The sequence below is a fragment of the Hyla sarda genome, unplaced genomic scaffold (genome assembly GCF_029499605.1).
Source record: "Hyla sarda isolate aHylSar1 unplaced genomic scaffold, aHylSar1.hap1 scaffold_546, whole genome shotgun sequence".
In the NCBI taxonomy this organism is placed as follows: Eukaryota; Metazoa; Chordata; class Amphibia; order Anura; family Hylidae; genus Hyla; species Hyla sarda.
The window spans coordinates 177395-202437 of record NW_026610557.1 but is presented as its reverse complement, the minus strand read 5'-3'; the positions used below and the strand labels follow the sequence as shown (position 1 = coordinate 202437).

The window sequence follows — 25043 nt, the reverse complement described above, 5'->3', positions numbered from 1 at the left end:
GCTCCTCATAAAGCTGTCGCTGCTGTGAAGGTTCTAGGTGACATCACAAATCCCTTTGGTTACATACACAACAAAGCTGGGTTGTTGTTGTTTACACTCTGCAAGGCCTGTGGAAGTGAGTGACATCATAGCACTGTAGTTCTGAGGGTTCAAGATGGATGCAACAATCTCCTGTTGCTTCTATGAAGGCCGTAATAGACGACATCACCAAACAGCTCCATAGTCACATACACAGCAAAGGAGAGATGTTGTTTACACCTAGTGATGTCAGTGGTATTGAGTGACATCACAGCACAGTGCTAAGGCTCCTGGGCCTGGACACAGCAGCGGCTGCAATATCTCAACGGAGAATACGTTTATATCTATATGTGTGTGTGCGCATATATATATATATATATATATATATATATATATATATATTTCTCCGCCGAAATCACTTTTAAACCCATTTCCACCTTTTTTTCCCTTCTCTTCCTCTTACTTTTTTTTCACGTTTTTTTACGTTTTTCTCCTTTTCGCCTCTTTTCTGGGCGTATTATTCTTCTTTTTCTTCTTTTTTTTCGTCTAATGCATACCCCATCAGTGCAGCAATGCTTATTCAATACCGCCAGCAGATGGAGACACTGGGGGATAATTTTCTAAGGATTTATACTGAGTTTTCCTGTCTGAATTTGTCGCACAGAAAGTTGCAGGCCAAATATGTGTGACATTTCTGCGACTTTAGCTTCTAGAGCATTTTTACAACATTATACATAGGTGCTGAATACATAAAAAGCGACTGTTCAGCGACAGACAAGTCGCATCGGCTGAAAGTAGGCCAGAATGTCAGTCCATGTTGGAGCAGGTTTAGATACAGTCTAAAGCATAGATCTCAAAGTCTGTGCACAGAATTTAGCAAGGGCCTCGCACCTTCTGATGCATCAGGTAGGTGCACAATAGCATAGCCTAACCCTCTGTACTTTGGTCTATATTGATGCGGGACATAGACAGCCAGCTGATGACCAATCCATTAGTGCAATGGATGGCTGGAAGCATTTGTCTTTGCCTTTGCAATACCACAGAAGCAATGCATGGTCAATGTACAGCAATGACACACCTGTGTGAACAGCCAGGAGACCCCCCCCCCCCATGTTATGTTACATAGTTACATAGTTAGTACGGTCGAAAAAAGACATATGTCCATCACGTTCAACCAGGGAATTAAGGGGTAGGGGTGTGGCGCGATATTGGGGAAGGGATGAGATTTTATATTTCTTCATAAGCATTAATCTTATTTTGTCAATTAGGAACATTCAGCACCCACCCGCTATCAAGGCAGCTGCCTATCATGTCATGCCCTACCTGCACAGGTGTGCTGGCTACTCAAATGATCCAATTAAGGAGGCCATTTAGTCAGCAGCAGCAGAAGTCCTGTGCCTGGACGCTCCAACAGGGGCCAGACACAAGCAGAAGCAGAAGCAGCAGAAGCAGCAGCAGCACCACCTTTTGTTTTTTGGCTGCAGCAGCAGCAAGGCCCACAGGGCTGGCTAGCTGGCTAGCCAGCAAGCAGGTAGCAATGAAAGTAGGAATCTTTCTTTTTAACCCTGTAAGGGGGTGGTGCACTGTACCCGAAGATACTGCCATATCGGGTCAATGCATAGGGCGACGGAAGCAAGCTTCGAAATCGGCCCCCGTTCTCAAAAATCCATTTAATATATGGTCCCCAGATAGGGGACGTATCAGATATTAAACTGATAAGAACAGATTTTTTTTTTTTTTTTTTTTTTTATCTAAAGCCGAGGAACGTGCTTTCGATTCACCCAAAGTGCAAGAAAAAGTGCAAACGTGTTACACTAAAAAAACGTGCACAAAGGATGCGGTCTATCGCAAGCCCTTCTCCGATAGGAGAGAGGCCCCCCAACAAACCTTACCCTTCGCCTCCGGACCAAAAGGTACCTGCGAGGTTCCAGGTTCGATGTCCCTTTTCGCCGAAGCTACTAGGGGACCACAAATGCTCCCGGCATCCCCCTTGGCGCTAGCCAAGGTATCTGCCCGCAGAGCCGATTACGGTAGGTACCCTGCCAAAGCAGGAGTACCCGGGGTTTTTGCAGGGAGGTGCGGAACCTAATGGCCACACACACCTCCCCTAGACCGCCAGGAGGGACACCCAGAAGGGCTACCGCATCCTGACAAATCCTGTGAACACACAACACGCAAAAAGTGACACAGTGAGACAAAAAAGAAATAAATAAGTGAATGTGTGCAGATATACTGCCCGGACATCCGGCCGGATCTATAAAAATTTCTCTGATCCTAGCCAGAAGGCCGGGAATCAAGAGGTGAGTGCCACAAGGTGAAGAGATTATGGTGCCCGTGCTTCAACCCAGTGAGTCTATTCTCCCAGTGAGTTTCGGCACCTCGGGGTCACCACTCCCCGAGGCACAAAAGTACCTCGGCTCTAGACCCTCTCAGCCTCATGGCGAGACCCGGAGGGAACAGGTCACATCGGGGCAGCCGTCGAGCTGATTCCTCAGAACCAGCCCCGGAAAGCCCTGGTACACCTGCATCCTCCATGCAGCACCCATCCCCACCAGCATGAAAACTGATAAGAACAGATACTACACTTGATCTTAGCCAAAAGGCCGAGAAGCGATAACCGTGAAAGGGGCGGGCCCAACAAGGTCCCCTTCATGGGCACTATCACTGCTTGCTGTCAGGGAGGCTGCCAGACAATTTTCCATGCACACTCTGGGCTGGGGGGCAGTCAACCACCAGTACACACAGCAGAACCTAAACCCATACCATTATTGCTAAGCAGCAAGACAGGGGCCCATTGCACTCCCACGGGGCCTTTTTAAATGCAATCCATAACCCGGATTTGCCAGGAACCCTTCTTACTCCTCCTACTTGCATGTGACACTGGGCTTAGGATCTGCATAGGAAACACACACACAAGCACACACCTACCTTTGTTGCCTGCAGATGCCTCCTTGGCTGTCCCCAAACGGTATCAAACCAACACCCACGGGAAGCTGTAAGCATAGAGGACATGCCTGCACCCCATTGGACTTACCTGTGTGGGTTAAATCCGGGTTATTTGACAACCTATGGCGGTGATGGTTCTGCTCAGGCAGAGCAGTGCTGATGCTCCTCATAAAGCTGTCGCTGCTGTGAAGGTTCTAGGTGACATCACAAATCCCTTTGGTTACATACACAACAAAGCTGGGTTGTTGTTGTTTACACTCTGCAAGGCCTGTGGAAGTGAGTGACATCATAGCACTGTAGTTCTGAGGGTTCAAGATGGATGCAACAATCTCCTGTTGCTTCTATGAAGGCCGTAATAGACGACATCACCAAACAGCTCCATAGTCACATACACAGCAAAGGAGAGATGTTGTTTACACCTAGTGATGTCAGTGGTATTGAGTGACATCACAGCACAGTGCTAAGGCTCCTGGGCCTGGACACAGCAGCGGCTGCAATATCTCAACGGAGAATACGTTTATATCTATATGTGTGTGTGCGCATATATATATATATATATATATATATATATATATATATATATATTTCTCCGCCGAAATCACTTTTAAACCCATTTCCACCTTTTTTTCCCTTCTCTTCCTCTTACTTTTTTTTCACGTTTTTTTACGTTTTTCTCCTTTTCGCCTCTTTTCTGGGCGTATTATTCTTCTTTTTCTTCTTTTTTTTCGTCTAATGCATACCCCATCAGTGCAGCAATGCTTATTCAATACCGCCAGCAGATGGAGACACTGGGGGATAATTTTCTAAGGATTTATACTGATTTTTCCTGTCTGAATTTGTCGCACAGAAAGTTGCAGGCCAAATATGTGTGACATTTCTGCGACTTTAGCTTCTAGAGCATTTTTACAACATTTATACATAGGTGCTGAATACATAAAAAGCGACTGTTCAGCGACAGACAAGTCGCATCGGCTGAAAGTAGGCCAGAATGTCAGTCCATGTTGGAGCAGGTTTAGATACAGTCTAAAGCATAGATCTCAAAGTCTGTGCACAGAATTTAGCAAGGGCCTCGCACCTTCTGATGCATCAGGTAGGTGCACAATAGCATAGCCTAACCCTCTGTACTTTGGTCTATATTGATGCGGGACATAGACAGCCAGCTGATGACCAATCCATTAGTGCAATGGATGGCTGGAAGCATTTGTCTTTGCCTTTGCAATACCACAGAAGCAATGCATGGTCAATGTACAGCAATGACACACCTGTGTGAACAGCCAGGAGACCCCCCCCCCCCATGTTATGTTACATAGTTACATAGTTAGTACGGTCGAAAAAAGACATATGTCCATCACGTTCAACCAGGGAATTAAGGGGTAGGGGTGTGGCGCGATATTGGGGAAGGGATGAGATTTTATATTTCTTCATAAGCATTAATCTTATTTTGTCAATTAGGAACATTCAGCACCCACCCGCTATCAAGGCAGCTGCCTATCATGTCATGCCCTACCTGCACAGGTGTGCTGGCTACTCAAATGATCCAATTAAGGAGGCCATTTAGTCAGCAGCAGCAGAAGTCCTGTGCCTGGACGCTCCAACAGGGGCCAGACACAAGCAGAAGCAGAAGCAGCAGAAGCAGCAGAAGCAGCAGCAGCACCACCTTTTGTTTTTTGGCTGCAGCAGCAGCAAGGCCCACAGGGCTGGCTAGCTGGCTAGCCAGCAAGCAGGTAGCAATGAAAGTAGGAATCTTTCTTTTTAACCCTGTAAGGGGGTGGTGCACTGTACCCGAAGATACTGCCATATCGGGTCAATGCATAGGGCGACGGAAGCAAGCTTCGAAATCGGCCCCCGTTCTCAAAAATCCATTTAATATATGGTCCCCAGATAGGGGACGTATCAGATATTAAACTGATAAGAACAGATACTACACTTGATCTTAGCCAAAAGGCCGAGAAGCGATAACCGTGAAAGGGGCGGGCCCAACAAGGTCCCCTTCATGGGCACTATCACTGCTTGCTGTCAGGGAGGCTGCCAGACAATTTTCCATGCACACTCTGGGCTGGGGGGCAGTCAACCACCAGTACACACAGCAGAACCTAAACCCATACCATTATTGCTAAGCAGCAAGACAGGGGCCCATTGCACTCCCACGGGGCCTTTTTAAATGCAATCCATAACCCGGATTTGCCAGGAACCCTTCTTACTCCTCCTACTTGCATGTGACACTGGGCTTAGGATCTGCATAGGAAACACACACACAAGCACACACCTACCTTTGTTGCCTGCAGATGCCTCCTTGGCTGTCCCCAAACGGTATCAAACCAACACCCACGGGAAGCTGTAAGCATAGAGGACATGCCTGCACCCCATTGGACTTACCTGTGTGGGTTAAATCCGGGTTATTTGACAACCTATGGCGGTGATGGTTCTGCTCAGGCAGAGCAGTGCTGATGCTCCTCATAAAGCTGTCGCTGCTGTGAAGGTTCTAGGTGACATCACAAATCCCTTTGGTTACATACACAACAAAGCTGGGTTGTTGTTGTTTACACTCTGCAAGGCCTGTGGAAGTGAGTGACATCATAGCACTGTAGTTCTGAGGGTTCAAGATGGATGCAACAATCTCCTGTTGCTTCTATGAAGGCCGTAATAGACGACATCACCAAACAGCTCCATAGTCACATACACAGCAAAGGAGAGATGTTGTTTACACCTAGTGATGTCAGTGGTATTGAGTGACATCACAGCACAGTGCTAAGGCTCCTGGGCCTGGACACAGCAGCGGCTGCAATATCTCAACGGAGAATACGTTTATATCTATATGTGTGTGTGCGCATATATATATATATATATATATATATATATATATATATATATATATTTCTCCGCCGAAATCACTTTTAAACCCATTTCCACCTTTTTTTCCCTTCTCTTCCTCTTACTTTTTTTTCACGTTTTTTTACGTTTTTCTCCTTTTCGCCTCTTTTCTGGGCGTATTATTCTTCTTTTTCTTCTTTTTTTTCGTCTAATGCATACCCCATCAGTGCAGCAATGCTTATTCAATACCGCCAGCAGATGGAGACACTGGGGGATAATTTTCTAAGGATTTATACTGATTTTTCCTGTCTGAATTTGTCGCACAGAAAGTTGCAGGCCAAATATGTGTGACATTTCTGCGACTTTAGCTTCTAGAGCATTTTTACAACATTATACATAGGTGCTGAATACATAAAAAGCGACTGTTCAGCGACAGACAAGTCGCATCGGCTGAAAGTAGGCCAGAATGTCAGTCCATGTTGGAGCAGGTTTAGATACAGTCTAAAGCATAGATCTCAAAGTCTGTGCACAGAATTTAGCAAGGGCCTCGCACCTTCTGATGCATCAGGTAGGTGCACAATAGCATAGCCTAACCCTCTGTACTTTGGTCTATATTGATGCGGGACATAGACAGCCAGCTGATGACCAATCCATTAGTGCAATGGATGGCTGGAAGCATTTGTCTTTGCCTTTGCAATACCACAGAAGCAATGCATGGTCAATGTACAGCAATGACACACCTGTGTGAACAGCCAGGAGACCCCCCCCCCCCATGTTATGTTACATAGTTACATAGTTAGTACGGTCGAAAAAAGACATATGTCCATCACGTTCAACCAGGGAATTAAGGGGTAGGGGTGTGGCGCGATATTGGGGAAGGGATGAGATTTTATATTTCTTCATAAGCATTAATCTTATTTTGTCAATTAGGAACATTCAGCACCCACCCGCTATCAAGGCAGCTGCCTATCATGTCATGCCCTACCTGCACAGGTGTGCTGGCTACTCAAATGATCCAATTAAGGAGGCCATTTAGTCAGCAGCAGCAGAAGTCCTGTGCCTGGACGCTCCAACAGGGGCCAGACACAAGCAGAAGCAGAAGCAGCAGAAGCAGCAGCAGCACCACCTTTTGTTTTTTGGCTGCAGCAGCAGCAAGGCCCACAGGGCTGGCTAGCTGGCTAGCCAGCAAGCAGGTAGCAATGAAAGTAGGAATCTTTCTTTTTAACCCTGTAAGGGGGTGGTGCACTGTACCCGAAGATACTGCCATATCGGGTCAATGCATAGGGCGACGGAAGCAAGCTTCGAAATCGGCCCCCGTTCTCAAAAATCCATTTAATATATGGTCCCCAGATAGGGGACGTATCAGATATTAAACTGATAAGAACAGATACTACACTTGATCTTAGCCAAAAGGCCGAGAAGCGATAACCGTGAAAGGGGCGGGCCCAACAAGGTCCCCTTCATGGGCACTATCACTGCTTGCTGTCAGGGAGGCTGCCAGACAATTTTCCATGCACACTCTGGGCTGGGGGGCAGTCAACCACCAGTACACACAGCAGAACCTAAACCCATACCATTATTGCTAAGCAGCAAGACAGGGGCCCATTGCACTCCCACGGGGCCTTTTTAAATGCAATCCATAACCCGGATTTGCCAGGAACCCTTCTTACTCCTCCTACTTGCATGTGACACTGGGCTTAGGATCTGCATAGGAAACACACACACAAGCACACACCTACCTTTGTTGCCTGCAGATGCCTCCTTGGCTGTCCCCAAACGGTATCAAACCAACACCCACGGGAAGCTGTAAGCATAGAGGACATGCCTGCACCCCATTGGACTTACCTGTGTGGGTTAAATCCGGGTTATTTGACAACCTATGGCGGTGATGGTTCTGCTCAGGCAGAGCAGTGCTGATGCTCCTCATAAAGCTGTCGCTGCTGTGAAGGTTCTAGGTGACATCACAAATCCCTTTGGTTACATACACAACAAAGCTGGGTTGTTGTTGTTTACACTCTGCAAGGCCTGTGGAAGTGAGTGACATCATAGCACTGTAGTTCTGAGGGTTCAAGATGGATGCAACAATCTCCTGTTGCTTCTATGAAGGCCGTAATAGACGACATCACCAAACAGCTCCATAGTCACATACACAGCAAAGGAGAGATGTTGTTTACACCTAGTGATGTCAGTGGTATTGAGTGACATCACAGCACAGTGCTAAGGCTCCTGGGCCTGGACACAGCAGCGGCTGCAATATCTCAACGGAGAATACGTTTATATCTATGTGTGTGTGTGCGCATATATATATATATATATATATATATATATATATATATATATATATATATATATATATTCTCCGCCGAAATCACTTTTAAACCCATTTCCACCTTTTTTTCCCTTCTCTTCCTCTTACTTTTTTTTCACGTTTTTTTACGTTTTTCTCCTTTTCGCCTCTTTTCTGGGCGTATTATTCTTCTTTTTCTTCTTTTTTTTCGTCTAATGCATACCCCATCAGTGCAGCAATGCTTATTCAATACCGCCAGCAGATGGAGACACTGGGGGATAATTTTCTAAGGATTTATACTGATTTTTCCTGTCTGAATTTGTCGCACAGAAAGTTGCAGGCCAAATATGTGTGACATTTCTGCGACTTTAGCTTCTAGAGCATTTTTACAACATTATACATAGGTGCTGAATACATAAAAAGCGACTGTTCAGCGACAGACAAGTCGCATCGGCTGAAAGTAGGCCAGAATGTCAGTCCATGTTGGAGCAGGTTTAGATACAGTCTAAAGCATAGATCTCAAAGTCTGTGCACAGAATTTAGCAAGGGCCTCGCACCTTCTGATGCATCAGGTAGGTGCACAATAGCATAGCCTAACCCTCTGTACTTTGGTCTATATTGATGCGGGACATAGACAGCCAGCTGATGACCAATCCATTAGTGCAATGGATGGCTGGAAGCATTTGTCTTTGCCTTTGCAATACCACAGAAGCAATGCATGGTCAATGTACAGCAATGACACACCTGTGTGAACAGCCAGGAGACCCCCCCCCATGTTATGTTAAATAGTTACATAGTTAGTACGGTCGAAAAAAGACATATGTCCATCACGTTCAACCAGGGAATTAAGGGGTAGGGGTGTGGCGCGATATTGGGGAAGGGATGAGATTTTATATTTCTTCATAAGCATTAATCTTATTTTGTCAATTAGGAACATTCAGCACCCACCCGCTATCAAGGCAGCTGCCTATCATGTCATGCCCTACCTGCACAGGTGTGCTGGCTACTCAAATGATCCAATTAAGGAGGCCATTTAGTCAGCAGCAGCAGAAGTCCTGTGCCTGGACGCTCCAACAGGGGCCAGACACAAGCAGAAGCAGAAGCAGCAGAAGCAGCAGCAGCACCACCTTTTGTTTTTTGGCTGCAGCAGCAGCAAGGCCCACAGGGCTGGCTAGCTGGCTAGCCAGCAAGCAGGTAGCAATGAAAGTAGGAATCTTTCTTTTTAACCCTGTAAGGGGGTGGTGCACTGTACCCGAAGATACTGCCATATCGGGTCAATGCATAGGGCGACGGAAGCAAGCTTCGAAATCGGCCCCCGTTCTCAAAAATCCATTTAATATATGGTCCCCAGATAGGGGACGTATCAGATATTAAACTGATAAGAACAGATACTACACTTGATCTTAGCCAAAAGGCCGAGAAGCGATAACCGTGAAAGGGGCGGGCCCAACAAGGTCCCCTTCATGGGCACTATCACTGCTTGCTGTCAGGGAGGCTGCCAGACAATTTTCCATGCACACTCTGGGCTGGGGGGCAGTCAACCACCAGTACACACAGCAGAACCTAAACCCATACCATTATTGCTAAGCAGCAAGACAGGGGCCCATTGCACTCCCACGGGGCCTTTTTAAATGCAATCCATAACCCGGATTTGCCAGGAACCCTTCTTACTCCTCCTACTTGCATGTGACACTGGGCTTAGGATCTGCATAGGAAACACACACACAAGCACACACCTACCTTTGTTGCCTGCAGATGCCTCCTTGGCTGTCCCCAAACGGTATCAAACCAACACCCACGGGAAGCTGTAAGCATAGAGGACATGCCTGCACCCCATTGGACTTACCTGTGTGGGTTAAATCCGGGTTATTTGACAACCTATGGCGGTGATGGTTCTGCTCAGGCAGAGCAGTGCTGATGCTCCTCATAAAGCTGTCGCTGCTGTGAAGGTTCTAGGTGACATCACAAATCCCTTTGGTTACATACACAACAAAGCTGGGTTGTTGTTGTTTACACTCTGCAAGGCCTGTGGAAGTGAGTGACATCATAGCACTGTAGTTCTGAGGGTTCAAGATGGATGCAACAATCTCCTGTTGCTTCTATGAAGGCCGTAATAGACGACATCACCAAACAGCTCCATAGTCACATACACAGCAAAGGAGAGATGTTGTTTACACCTAGTGATGTCAGTGGTATTGAGTGACATCACAGCACAGTGCTAAGGCTCCTGGGCCTGGACACAGCAGCGGCTGCAATATCTCAACGGAGAATACGTTTATATCTATGTGTGTGTGTGCGCATATATATATATATATATATATATATATATATATATATATTTCTCCGCCGAAATCACTTTTAAACCCATTTCCACCTTTTTTTCCCTTCTCTTCCTCTTACTTTTTTTTCACGTTTTTTTACGTTTTTCTCCTTTTCGCCTCTTTTCTGGGCGTATTATTCTTCTTTTTCTTCTTTTTTTTCGTCTAATGCATACCCCATCAGTGCAGCAATGCTTATTCAATACCGCCAGCAGATGGAGACACTGGGGGATAATTTTCTAAGGATTTATACTGATTTTTCCTGTCTGAATTTGTCGCACAGAAAGTTGCAGGCCAAATATGTGTGACATTTCTGCGACTTTAGCTTCTAGAGCATTTTTACAACATTATACATAGGTGCTGAATACATAAAAAGCGACTGTTCAGCGACAGACAAGTCGCATCGGCTGAAAGTAGGCCAGAATGTCAGTCCATGTTGGAGCAGGTTTAGATACAGTCTAAAGCATAGATCTCAAAGTCTGTGCACAGAATTTAGCAAGGGCCTCGCACCTTCTGATGCATCAGGTAGGTGCACAATAGCATAGCCTAAACCCTCTGTACTTTGGTCTATATTGATGCGGGACATAGACAGCCAGCTGATGACCAATCCATTAGTGCAATGGATGGCTGGAAGCATTTGTCTTTGCCTTTGCAATACCACAGAAGCAATGCATGGTCAATGTACAGCAATGACACACCTGTGTGAACAGCCAGGAGACCCCCCCCCCCCCCCCCCCATGTTATGTTACATAGTTACATAGTTAGTACGGTCGAAAAAAGACATATGTCCATCACGTTCAACCAGGGAATTAAGGGGTAGGGGTGTGGCGCGATATTGGGGAAGGGATGAGATTTTATATTTCTTCATAAGCATTAATCTTATTTTGTCAATTAGGAACATTCAGCACCCACCCGCTATCAAGGCAGCTGCCTATCATGTCATGCCCTACCTGCACAGGTGTGCTGGCTACTCAAATGATCCAATTAAGGAGGCCATTTAGTCAGCAGCAGCAGAAGTCCTGTGCCTGGACGCTCCAACAGGGGCCAGACACAAGCAGAAGCAGAAGCAGCAGAAGCAGCAGCAGCACCACCTTTTGTTTTTTGGCTGCAGCAGCAGCAAGGCCCACAGGGCTGGCTAGCTGGCTAGCCAGCAAGCAGGTAGCAATGAAAGTAGGAATCTTTCTTTTTAACCCTGTAAGGGGGTGGTGCACTGTACCCGAAGATACTGCCATATCGGGTCAATGCATAGGGCGACGGAAGCAAGCTTCGAAATCGGCCCCCGTTCTCAAAAATCCATTTAATATATGGTCCCCAGATAGGGGACGTATCAGATATTAAACTGATAAGAACAGATACTACACTTGATCTTAGCCAAAAGGCCGAGAAGCGATAACCGTGAAAGGGGCGGGCCCAACAAGGTCCCCTTCATGGGCACTATCACTGCTTGCTGTCAGGGAGGCTGCCAGACAATTTTCCATGCACACTCTGGGCTGGGGGGCAGTCAACCACCAGTACACACAGCAGAACCTAAACCCATACCATTATTGCTAAGCAGCAAGACAGGGGCCCATTGCACTCCCACGGGGCCTTTTTAAATGCAATCCATAACCCGGATTTGCCAGGAACCCTTCTTACTCCTCCTACTTGCATGTGACACTGGGCTTAGGATCTGCATAGGAAACACACACACAAGCACACACCTACCTTTGTTGCCTGCAGATGCCTCCTTGGCTGTCCCCAAACGGTATCAAACCAACACCCACGGGAAGCTGTAAGCATAGAGGACATGCCTGCACCCCATTGGACTTACCTGTGTGGGTTAAATCCGGGTTATTTGACAACCTATGGCGGTGATGGTTCTGCTCAGGCAGAGCAGTGCTGATGCTCCTCATAAAGCTGTCGCTGCTGTGAAGGTTCTAGGTGACATCACAAATCCCTTTGGTTACATACACAACAAAGCTGGGTTGTTGTTGTTTACACTCTGCAAGGCCTGTGGAAGTGAGTGACATCATAGCACTGTAGTTCTGAGGGTTCAAGATGGATGCAACAATCTCCTGTTGCTTCTATGAAGGCCGTAATAGACGACATCACCAAACAGCTCCATAGTCACATACACAGCAAAGGAGAGATGTTGTTTACACCTAGTGATGTCAGTGGTATTGAGTGACATCACAGCACAGTGCTAAGGCTCCTGGGCCTGGACTCAGCAGCGGCTGCAATATCTCAACGGAGAATACGTTTATATCTATGTGTGTGTGTGCGCATATATATATATATATATATATATATATATATATATATATATATATATATATTCTCCGCCGAAATCACTTTTAAACCCATTTCCACCTTTTTTTCCCTTCTCTTCCTCTTACTTTTTTTTCACGTTTTTTTACGTTTTTCTCCTTTTCGCCTCTTTTCTGGGCGTATTCTTCTTCTTTTTCTTCTTTTTTTTCGTCTAATGCATACCCCATCAGTGCAGCAATGCTTATTCAATACCGCCAGCAGATGGAGACACTGGGGGATAATTTTCTAAGGATTTATACTGATTTTTCCTGTCTGAATTTGTCGCACAGAAAGTTGCAGGCCAAATATGTGTGACATTTCTGCGACTTTAGCTTCTAGAGCATTTTTACAACATTATACATAGGTGCTGAATACATAAAAAGCGACTGTTCAGCGACAGACAAGTCGCATCGGCTGAAAGTAGGCCAGAATGTCAGTCCATGTTGGAGCAGGTTTAGATACAGTCTAAAGCATAGATCTCAAAGTCTGTGCACAGAATTTAGCAAGGGCCTCGCACCTTCTGATGCATCAGGTAGGTGCACAATAGCATAGCCTAACCCTCTGTACTTTGGTCTATATTGATGCGGGACATAGACAGCCAGCTGATGACCAATCCATTAGTGCAATGGATGGCTGGAAGCATTTGTCTTTGCCTTTGCAATACCACAGAAGCAATGCATGGTCAATGTACAGCAATGACACACCTGTGTGAACAGCCAGGAGACCCCCCCCCCCCCCCCCCCCATGTTATGTTACATAGTTACATAGTTAGTACGGTCGAAAAAAGACATATGTCCATCACGTTCAACCAGGGAATTAAGGGGTAGGGGTGTGGCGCGATATTGGGGAAGGGATGAGATTTTATATTTCTTCATAAGCATTAATCTTATTTTGTCAATTAGGAACATTCAGCACCCACCCGCTATCAAGGCAGCTGCCTATCATGTCATGCCCTACCTGCACAGGTGTGCTGGCTACTCAAATGATCCAATTAAGGAGGCCATTTAGTCAGCAGCAGCAGAAGTCCTGTGCCTGGACGCTCCAACAGGGGCCAGACACAAGCAGAAGCAGAAGCAGCAGAAGCAGCAGCAGCACCACCTTTTGTTTTTTGGCTGCAGCAGCAGCAAGGCCCACAGGGCTGGCTAGCTGGCTAGCCAGCAAGCAGGTAGCAATGAAAGTAGGAATCTTTCTTTTTAACCCTGTAAGGGGGTGGTGCACTGTACCCGAAGATACTGCCATATCGGGTCAATGCATAGGGCGACGGAAGCAAGCTTCGAAATCGGCCCCCGTTCTCAAAAATCCATTTAATATATGGTCCCCAGATAGGGGACGTATCAGATATTAAACTGATAAGAACAGATACTACACTTGATCTTAGCCAAAAGGCCGAGAAGCGATAACCGTGAAAGGGGCGGGCCCAACAAGGTCCCCTTCATGGGCACTATCACTGCTTGCTGTCAGGGAGGCTGCCAGACAATTTTCCATGCACACTCTGGGCTGGGGGGCAGTCAACCACCAGTACACACAGCAGAACCTAAACCCATACCATTATTGCTAAGCAGCAAGACAGGGGCCCATTGCACTCCCACGGGGCCTTTTTAAATGCAATCCATAACCCGGATTTGCCAGGAACCCTTCTTACTCCTCCTACTTGCATGTGACACTGGGCTTAGGATCTGCATAGGAAACACACACACAAGCACACACCTACCTTTGTTGCCTGCAGATGCCTCCTTGGCTGTCCCCAAACGGTATCAAACCAACACCCACGGGAAGCTGTAAGCATAGAGGACATGCCTGCACCCCATTGGACTTACCTGTGTGGGTTAAATCCGGGTTATTTGACAACCTATGGCGGTGATGGTTCTGCTCAGGCAGAGCAGTGCTGATGCTCCTCATAAAGCTGTCGCTGCTGTGAAGGTTCTAGGTGACATCACAAATCCCTTTGGTTACATACACAACAAAGCTGGGTTGTTGTTGTTTACACTCTGCAAGGCCTGTGGAAGTGAGTGACATCATAGCACTGTAGTTCTGAGGGTTCAAGATGGATGCAACAATCTCCTGTTGCTTCTATGAAGGCCGTAATAGACGACATCACCAAACAGCTCCATAGTCACATACACAGCAAAGGAGAGATGTTGTTTACACCTAGTGATGTCAGTGGTATTGAGTGACATCACAGCACAGTGCTAAGGCTCCTGGGCCTGGACACAGCAGCGGCTGCAATATCTCAACGGAGAATACGTTTATATCTATGTGTGTGTGTGCGCATATATATATATATATATATATATATATATATATATATATATATATTTCTCCGCCGAAATCACTTTTAAACCCATTTCCACCTTTTTTTCCCTTCTCTTCCTCTTACTTTTTTTTCACGTTTTTTTACGTTTTTCTCCTTTTCGCCTCTTTTCTGGGCGTATTATTCTTCTTTTTCTTCTTTTTTTTCGTCTAATGCATACCCCATCAGTGCAGCAATGCTTATTCAATACCGCCAGCAGATGGAGACACTGGGGGATAATTTTCTAAGGATTTATACTGATTTTTCCTGTCTGAATTTGTCGCACAGAAAGTTGCAGGCCAAATATGTGTGACATTTCTGCGACTTTAGCTTCTAGAGCATTTTTACAACATTATACATAGGTGCTGAATACATAAAAAGCGACTGTTCAGCGACAGACAAGTCGCATCGGCTGAAAGTAGGCCAGAATGTCAGTCCATGTTGGAGCAGGTTTAGATACAGTCTAAAGCATAGATCTCAAAGTCTGTGCACAGAATTTAGCAAGGGCCTCGCACCTTCTGATGCATCAGGTAGGTGCACAATAGCATAGCCTAACCCTCTGTACTTTGGTCTATATTGATGCGGGACATAGACAGCCAGCTGATGACCAATCCATTAGTGCAATGGATGGCTGGAAGCATTTGTCTTTGCCTTTGCAATACCACAGAAGCAATGCATGGTCAATGTACAGCAATGACACACCTGTGTGAACAGCCAGGAGACCCCCCCCATGTTATGTTACATAGTTACATAGTTAGTACGGTCGAAAAAAGACATATGTCCATCACGTTCAACCAGGGAATTAAGGGGTAGGGGTGTGGCGCGATATTGGGGAAGGGATGAGATTTTATATTTCTTCATAAGCATTAATCTTATTTTGTCAATTAGGAACATTCAGCACCCACCCGCTATCAAGGCAGCTGCCTATCATGTCATGCCCTACCTGCACAGGTGTGCTGGCTACTCAAATGATCCAATTAAGGAGGCCATTTAGTCAGCAGCAGCAGAAGTCCTGTGCCTGGACGCTCCAACAGGGGCCAGACACAAGCAGAAGCAGAAGCAGCAGAAGCAGCAGCAGCACCACCTTTTGTTTTTTGGCTGCAGCAGCAGCAAGGCCCACAGGGCTGGCTAGCTGGCTAGCCAGCAAGCAGGTAGCAATGAAAGTAGGAATCTTTCTTTTTAACCCTGTAAGGGGGTGGTGCACTGTACCCGAAGATACTGCCATATCGGGTCAATGCATAGGGCGACGGAAGCAAGCTTCGAAATCGGCCCCCGTTCTCAAAAATCCATTTAATATATGGTCCCCAGATAGGGGACGTATCAGATATTAAACTGATAAGAACAGATACTACACTTGATCTTAGCCAAAAGGCCGAGAAGCGATAACCGTGAAAGGGGCGGGCCCAACAAGGTCCCCTTCATGGGCACTATCACTGCTTGCTGTCAGGGAGGCTGCCAGACAATTTTCCATGCACACTCTGGGCTGGGGGGCAGTCAACCACCAGTACACACAGCAGAACCTAAACCCATACCATTATTGCTAAGCAGCAAGACAGGGGCCCATTGCACTCCCACGGGGCCTTTTTAAATGCAATCCATAACCCGGATTTGCCAGGAACCCTTCTTACTCCTCCTACTTGCATGTGACACTGGGCTTAGGATCTGCATAGGAAACACACACACAAGCACACACCTACCTTTGTTGCCTGCAGATGCCTCCTTGGCTGTCCCCAAACGGTATCAAACCAACACCCACGGGAAGCTGTAAGCATAGAGGACATGCCTGCACCCCATTGGACTTACCTGTGTGGGTTAAATCCGGGTTATTTGACAACCTATGGCGGTGATGGTTCTGCTCAGGCAGAGCAGTGCTGATGCTCCTCATAAAGCTGTCGCTGCTGTGAAGGTTCTAGGTGACATCACAAATCCCTTTGGTTACATACACAACAAAGCTGGGTTGTTGTTGTTTACACTCTGCAAGGCCTGTGGAAGTGAGTGACATCATAGCACTGTAGTTCTGAGGGTTCAAGATGGATGCAACAATCTCCTGTTGCTTCTATGAAGGCCGTAATAGACGACATCACCAAACAGCTCCATAGTCACATACACAGCAAAGGAGAGATGTTGTTTACACCTAGTGATGTCAGTGGTATTGAGTGACATCACAGCACAGTGCTAAGGCTCCTGGGCCTGGACACAGCAGCGGCTGCAATATCTCAACGGAGAATACGTTTATATCTATGTGTGTGTGTGCGCATATATATATATATATATATATATATATATATATATATATATATTTCTCCGCCGAAATCACTTTTAAACCCATTTCCACCTTTTTTTCCCTTCTCTTCCTCTTACTTTTTTTTCACGTTTTTTTACGTTTTTCTCCTTTTCGCCTCTTTTCTGGGCGTATTATTCTTCTTTTTCTTCTTTTTTTTCGTCTAATGCATACCCCATCAGTGCAGCAATGCTTATTCAATACCGCCAGCAGATGGAGACACTGGGGGATAATTTTCTAAGGATTTATACTGATTTTTCCTGTCTGAATTTGTCGCACAGAAAGTTGCAGGCCAAATATGTGTGACATTTCTGCGACTTTAGCTTCTAGAGCATTTTTACAACATTATACATAGGTGCTGAATACATAAAAAGCGACTGTTCAGCGACAGACAAGTCGCATCGGCTGAAAGTAGGCCAGAATGTCAGTCCATGTTGGAGCAGGTTTAGATACAGTCTAAAGCATAGATCTCAAAGTCTGTGCACAGAATTTAGCAAGGGCCTCGCACCTTCTGATGCATCAGGTAGGTGCACAATAGCATAGCCTAACCCTCTGTACTTTGGTCTATATTGATGCGGGACATAGACAGCCAGCTGATGACCAATCCATTAGTGCAATGGATGGCTGGAAGCATTTGTCTTTGCCTTTGCAATACCACAGAAGCAATGCATGGTCAATGTACAGCAATGACACACCTGTGTGAACAGCCAGGAGACCCCCCCCCCCCCCCCCCCCCCCATGTTATGTTACATAGTTACATAGTTAGTACGGTCGAAAAAAGACATATGTCCATCACGTTCAACCAGGGAATTAAGGGGTAGGGGTGTGGCGCGATATTGGGGAAGGGATGAGATTTTATATTTCTTCATAAGCATTAATCTTATTTTGTCAATTAGGAACATTCAGCACCCACCCGCTATCAAGGCAGCTGCCTATCATGTCATGCCCTACCTGCACAGGTGTGCTGGCTACTCAAATGATCCAATTAAGGAGGCCATTTAGTCAGCAGCAGCAGAAGTCCTGTGCCTGGACGCTCCAACAGGGGCCAGACACAAGCAGAAGCAGAAGCAGCAGAAGCAGCAGCAGCACCACCTTTTGTTTTTTGGCTGCAGCAGCAGCAAGGCCCACAGGGCTGGCTAGCTGGCTAGCCAGCAAGCAGGTAGCAATGAAAGTAGGAATCTTTCTTTTTAACCCTGTAAGGGGGTGGTGCACTGTACCCGAAGATACTGCCATATCGGGTCAATGCATAGGGCGACGGAAGCAAGCTTCGAAATCGGCCCCCGTTCTCAAAAATCCATTTAATATATGGTCCCCAGATAGGGGACGTATCAGATATTAAACTGATAAGAACAGATACTACACTTGATCTTAGCCAAAAGGCCGAGAAGCGATAACCGTGAAAGGGGCGGGCCCAACAAGGTCCCCTTCATGGGCACTATCACTGCTTGCTGTCAGGGAGGCTGCCAGACAATTTTCCATGCACACTCTGGGCTGGGGGGCAGTCAACCACCAGTACACACAGCAGAACCTAAACCCATACCATTATTGCTAAGCAGCAAGACAGGGGCCCATTGCACTCCCACGGGGCCTTTTTAAATGCAATCCATAACCCGGATTTGCCAGGAACCCTTCTTACTCCTCCTACTTGCATGTGACACTGGGCTTAGGATCTGCATAGGAAACACACACACAAGCACACACCTACCTTTGTTGCCTGCAGATGCCTCCTTGGCTGTCCCCAAACGGTATCAAACCAACACCCACGGGAAGCTGTAAGCATAGAGGACATGCCTGCACCCCATTGGACTTACCTGTGTGGGTTAAATCCGGGTTATTTGACAACCTATGGCGGTGATGGTTCTGCTCAGGCAGAGCAGTGCTGATGCTCCTCATAAAGCTGTCGCTGCTGTGAAGGTTCTAGGTGACATCACAAATCCCTTTGGTTACATACACAACAAAGCTGGGTTGTTGTTGTTTACACTCTGCAAGGCCTGTGGAAGTGAGTGACATCATAGCACTGTAGTTCTGAGGGTTCAAGATGGATGCAACAATCTCCTGTTGCTTCTATGAAGGCCGTAATAGACGACATCACCAAACAGCTCCATAGTCACATACACAGCAAAGGAGAGATGTTGTTTACACCTAGTGATGTCAGTGGTATTGAGTGACATCACAGCACAGTGCTAAGGCTCCTGGGCCTGGACACAGCAGCGGCTGCAATATCTCAACGGAGAATACGTTTATATCTATGTGTGTGTGTGCGCATATATATATATATATATATATATATATATATATATATATATATATTTCTCCGCCGAAATCACTTTTAAACCCATTTCCACCTTTTTTTCCCTTCTCTTCCTCTTACTTTTTTTTCACGTTTTTTTACGTTTTTCTCCTTTTCGCCTCTTTTCTGGGCGTATTATTCTTCTTTTTCTTCTTTTTTTTCGTCTAATGCATACCCCATCAGTGCAGCAATGCTTATTCAATACCGCCAGCAGATGGAGACACTGGGGGATAATTTTCTAAGGATTTATACTGATTTTTCCTGTCTGAATTTGTCGCACAGAAAGTTGCAGGCCAAATATGTGTGACATTTCTGCGACTTTAGCTTCTAGAGCATTTTTACAACATTATACATAGGTGCTGAATACATAAAAAGCGACTGTTCAGCGACAGACAAGTCGCATCGGCTGAAAGTAGGCCAGAATGTCAGTCCATGTTGGAGCAGGTTTAGATACAGTCTAAAGCATAGATCTCAAAGTCTGTGCACAGAATTTAGCAAGGGCCTCGCACCTTCTGATGCATCAGGTAGGTGCACAATAGCATAGCCTAACCCTCTGTACTTTGGTCTATATTGATGCGGGACATAGACAGCCAGCTGATGACCAATCCATTAGTGCAATGGATGGCTGGAAGCATTTGTCTTTGCCTTTGCAATACCACAGAAGCAATGCATGGTCAATGTACAGCAATGACACACCTGTGTGAACAGCCAGGAGACCCCCCCCCCCCCCCCCCCCCCCATGTTATGTTACATAGTTACATAGTTAGTACGGTCGAAAAAAGACATATGTCCATCACGTTCAACCAGGGAATTAAGGGGTAGGGGTGTGGCGCGATATTGGGGAAGGGATGAGATTTTATATTTCTTCATAAGCATTAATCTTATTTTGTCAATTAGGAACATTCAGCACCCACCCGCTATCAAGGCAGCTGCCTATCATGTCATGCCCTACCTGCACAGGTGTGCTGGCTACTCAAATGATCCAATTAAGGAGGCCATTTAGTCAGCAGCAGCAGAAGTCCTGTGCCTGGACGCTCCAACAGGGGCCAGACACAAGCAGAAGCAGAAGCAGCAGAAGCAGCAGCAGCACCACCTTTTGTTTTTTGGCTGCAGCAGCAGCAAGGCCCACAGGGCTGGCTAGCTGGCTAGCCAGCAAGCAGGTAGCAATGAAAGTAGGAATCTTTCTTTTTAACCCTGTAAGGGGGTGGTGCACTGTACCCGAAGATACTGCCATATCGGGTCAATGCATAGGGCGACGGAAGCAAGCTTCGAAATCGGCCCCCGTTCTCAAAAATCCATTTAATATATGGTCCCCAGATAGGGGACGTATCAGATATTAAACTGATAAGAACAGATTTTTTTTTTTTTTTTTTTTTTTTTTATCTAAAGCCGAGGAACGTGCTTTCGATTCACCCAAAGTGCAAGAAAAAGTGCAAACGTGTTACACTAAAAAAACGTGCACAAAGGATGCGGTCTATCGCAAGCCCTTCTCCGATAGGAGAGAGGCCCCCCAACAAACCTTACCCTTCGCCTCCGGACCAAAAGGTACCTGCGAGGTTCCAGGTTCGATGTCCCTTTTCGCCGAAGCTACTAGGGGACCACAAATGCTCCCGGCATCCCCCTTGGCGTTAGCCAAGGTATCTGCCCGCAGAGCCGATTACGGTAGGTACCCTGCCAAAGCAGGAGTACCCGGGGTGTTTGCAGGGAGGTGCGGAACCTAATGGCCACACACACCTCCCCTAGACCGCCAGGAGGGACACCCAGAAGGGCTACCGCATCCTGACCAATCCTGTGAACACACAACACGCAAAAAGTGACACAGTGAGACAAAAAAGAAATAAATAAGTGAATGTGTGCAGATATACTGCCCGGACATCCGGCCGGATCTATAAAAATTTCTCTGATCCTAGCCAGAAGGCCGGGAATCAAGAGGTGAGTGCCACAAGGTGAAGAGATTATGGTGCCCGTGCTTCAACTCAGTGAGTCTATCCTCCCAGTGAGTTTCGGCACCTCGGGGTCACCACTCCCCGAGGCACAAAAGTACCTCGGCTCTAGACCCTCTCAGCCTCATGGCGAGACCCGGAGGGAACAGGTCACATCGGGGCAGCCGTCGAGCTGATTCCTCAGAACCAGCCCCGGAAAGCCCTGGTACACCTGCATCCTCCATGCAGCACCCATCCCCACCAGCCCCATACCGGCGTTACTATCCACCGGCATGAAAAACTGATAAGAACAGATTTTTTTTTTTTTTTTTTTTTTTTTTTTTTTAAAACCTTCAGGTTTGAATTAAAACTTAATCGTTCAGGTTTACTTCACGTTTGCCTCTCAGATTTACTGAACTTAGTCACAATTCATCAAACTCATCATTAGGTTACTTTATCAACATATAACAAAATACACCCAAAAACAAAGTACATAGCATAACAACACACCACCCTCAAACCCTCACCACGTGTCTCCATTTTAAAAACTTCCAAGTCCCCTCCGCATCATCCTCTCCAAATCTCTTCTTATCCCACAAATATACAGTATGCAATCTATCTAATATCATTCTCATACACTCTTCAACCGACACATCCTTCTTCTTAAATATATACAAATTCCTAACATCCCACAATACCTCCTTAATTATCGCTAACAACACATATAACATTCTCTCCTTCCTCCCACCTACCACCGCCAGACCAAACATAATCATTTCAAAAGACCACTTTCTTACCCCCATCAATTCTTTGGCCAACGGACCAATTCCCTTCCACACTTCTTGCGCTCTATCACAATTCCAAAACAAATGCATAATACTCTCATTCCCTCCACAACCCTCTCTCGGACATCTCTCACTCCTTCCAATCCCCCGACTCTTCTGTACCTCTCTTACTGGCAATGCACCATGCAAACTCTGCCATACAATCTCTCTCTGTCTATTAGTCATACCATCTGTCTGCAAACTCTTCCACACTTTACTCACATTCTGTCCTCTCACCATATTAATATTACACTGAACTTCCTTCTCCCTAATACACTTCACCATACTCTTCTTCTCCTTTAACACATCCTGTCTCACACCTATCAAACCAAACTTTCTCATGAACACCTCAACAAACCCATACCAACCAGGACTCACCAAAGCATACGGCTTTCTCAGATCTCTCTCCATCCACCCTAATCTGCATAACACACCCCCTCCTAGAAACCTCATCATACATGCAAATTTCCACTGCTCTCCCATACTTCTCCTCACAGCAAACAATAGATTAATCCCCAGATACACTTCAACATTAGGAAAATTCATTCCTCCATTCCTACACTCTTTCATCACATTCTCTCTTCTCACCTTCTCCACTTTCGACCCCCAGAAAAATACAAACAAAATCCTATTCAACTTTCTCAGTGTCATATAACCTGGTGGAAACACCAAAGCCACATACAACAGGATCGGCAATATCACACTCTTGATCACCACAATCTTACCAATCATTGACAACTCTCTCATACTCCAAAAATCCAACTTCCTCTTTATTCTAACACCAACCTCTTCCCAACTTTCTCTTCCATCCAGCCTCTCATCAAATTTAACTCCCAACACCTTAATCGCTCCGTCTACACATTTCACCCCTACATCCTCTACTTCATACATCCTTCCAAAAACCTTATACTCACTCTTATCCCAATTAACTCTAAAACCAGAAGCACCGCAAAAAAACCCAGCCAACAACTTTGCTCTCTGCAAAGCTCCAACATACTCACAGATCACACAAACATCATCCATATATGCCAACACTTTCAAGTCTCTCCCACCACTCCCAGGAATCCTCACACCTCTCATACACTTATCCCTTCTCAACAACTCCAACAAAGGCTCTATCGCACATATAAAGACCAAGGGTGACAGGGGACACCCCTGTCTCACTCCAGAACACACATTCACTTTCTTACTAACCCAGCCATTAATTAATACTTTACTATACACTCCATCATACAATACTCTAATCATTTTAACAAAACCTTCCGGAAAACCCATTCTATCCAACACTTTAAATAAAAACTCATGTGACAACCTATCAAAAGCTTTCTCAAAATCCAAAGACAACACTCCAACACACTGATCTCTACCCAAGCAATCCCATAATACATCACGCAACAAACCCAAATTCTCACTTATCCTTCTTTTTGGCACACCACATACTTGTTCTTCTCCAATCACCTGATCAATCACATCCCTCATTCTATTCGCCAACACCTTTGCAAGAATTTTATAATCAACATTCAATAACGTAATCGGTCTCCAATTCCTCACATCCTTTCTATCCCCTTTTTTAAAGATCAATACCACCACTCCACTCTTCATACTTTCCTCCAATCTACCATTCTTGCACACAAAATCATAAATCTCCACCAAATCCACTTTAACCGTCTCCCACATTCTAGCATAAAATTCCACCGGCAACCCATCCTCACCTGGTGTCTTATTTCTAGCCATACTTTTAATCACCAACTCCAATTCTTTCACTCCCACACCTTTTACCAGGCTATCTGCCTCCCTGTCATGCACTCTGCTCTCAATCTTCCCAATCACCTCAGACTGCAGACCCATATCACACTCCTTCTCAGCATATAAATCCTTATAAAAATCCTCAACCACACTCAACACTCTTTTTCCTTTAACCATCACACCATCCTTATCATACACCTCTATCAACTCCTCTCTTTTACCAGACACCCTTTTAAAGAAAAACCTTGAGCATCTCTCACCCTTCTCCAACTTATTCAACTTAGCCTGATACACAATCTCTCTTCCTCTCTCCAACATCCACTTCTCTACTTCCTTCTTAATCTCTTCAATCTCACTCTCCACACAACCACCACTCTTCCTCCATTTTTTCAAAAAGATCAATCTCTTCTGCAGCCACTCATACCTTCTTCTCTTTCCCGCAGCTCTCTTATACCCCTCTCTTTTAAAGAAAACATGCGTTCTCTCCTTCACCCAACTCCACCACTGCAATACATCCACAAAATCAGCTTTCCTCCTCTTCCAAACCTCATACTTCTTCACATACCTCTCATACACCCCTCCCTCCTCCATCAAACTAACATTCAATTTCCATAAACCCCGCCCACTCAAACATTCCACATTAAACCCCAAATCACATCTTACACACTCATGATCTGAATACAATACCTTCATTTGCATATACTCCCTACCCACCACTCCTTTTGACACAAAACACATATCCAATCTTGAAGCACACTTTCCCCTATCTGAAAAATAAGTCGGACACACATCAACATTACACAACTTAGCCACATCTTGCAACCTCAAATCATTCACCACATTCCTCAACATCCTACCAGATACATCGATCTTACTCCCTTCAATCTCACAATTGAAATCCCCCACACATACCATAGGCTCTCTCCCCGGCAAAAACAACTTTAACTTCTCAAACAACTCCACCCTCTCATTCTTCTTAACAGACGCATACACATTAAATATTCGAACCTTAACTCCACCCACC

The 25043-nt window shown here is 45.8% G+C and overlaps 9 non-coding genes and 1 pseudogene across 9 annotated transcripts; all 10 read right to left on the bottom strand.

The window, feature by feature from the left end:
- Window positions 1–1591: 1591 nt before the first annotated feature.
- LOC130339595 (U2 spliceosomal RNA) lies at window positions 1592–1780 on the bottom strand. Its single transcript, XR_008879936.1, has one exon. It is a non-coding gene; the product is annotated as a U2 spliceosomal RNA (small nuclear RNA).
- A 693-nt stretch (window positions 1781–2473) lies between these two features.
- On the bottom strand, window positions 2474–2633 carry LOC130339599 (U2 spliceosomal RNA; annotated as a pseudogene).
- Window positions 2634–4730: 2097 nt separating this feature from the next.
- Window positions 4731–4921, bottom strand: LOC130339565 (U2 spliceosomal RNA). Its single transcript, XR_008879913.1, has one exon. It is a non-coding gene; the product is annotated as a U2 spliceosomal RNA (small nuclear RNA).
- Window positions 4922–7010: 2089 nt separating this feature from the next.
- On the bottom strand, window positions 7011–7201 carry LOC130339564 (U2 spliceosomal RNA). Its single transcript, XR_008879912.1, has one exon. It is a non-coding gene; the product is annotated as a U2 spliceosomal RNA (small nuclear RNA).
- Window positions 7202–9298: 2097 nt separating this feature from the next.
- Window positions 9299–9489, bottom strand: LOC130339563 (U2 spliceosomal RNA). The gene has a single exon (XR_008879911.1). It is a non-coding gene; the product is annotated as a U2 spliceosomal RNA (small nuclear RNA).
- Window positions 9490–11580: 2091 nt separating this feature from the next.
- On the bottom strand, window positions 11581–11771 carry LOC130339562 (U2 spliceosomal RNA). The gene has a single exon (XR_008879910.1). It is a non-coding gene; the product is annotated as a U2 spliceosomal RNA (small nuclear RNA).
- Window positions 11772–13873: 2102 nt separating this feature from the next.
- LOC130339657 (U2 spliceosomal RNA) lies at window positions 13874–14064 on the bottom strand. The gene has a single exon (XR_008879985.1). It is a non-coding gene; the product is annotated as a U2 spliceosomal RNA (small nuclear RNA).
- A 2085-nt stretch (window positions 14065–16149) lies between these two features.
- Window positions 16150–16340, bottom strand: LOC130339656 (U2 spliceosomal RNA). The gene has a single exon (XR_008879984.1). It is a non-coding gene; the product is annotated as a U2 spliceosomal RNA (small nuclear RNA).
- Window positions 16341–18438: 2098 nt separating this feature from the next.
- On the bottom strand, window positions 18439–18629 carry LOC130339655 (U2 spliceosomal RNA). Its single transcript, XR_008879983.1, has one exon. It is a non-coding gene; the product is annotated as a U2 spliceosomal RNA (small nuclear RNA).
- Window positions 18630–20729: 2100 nt separating this feature from the next.
- On the bottom strand, window positions 20730–20921 carry LOC130339596 (U2 spliceosomal RNA). Its single transcript, XR_008879937.1, has one exon. It is a non-coding gene; the product is annotated as a U2 spliceosomal RNA (small nuclear RNA).
- Between the last annotated feature and the right edge of the window lie 4122 nt (window positions 20922–25043).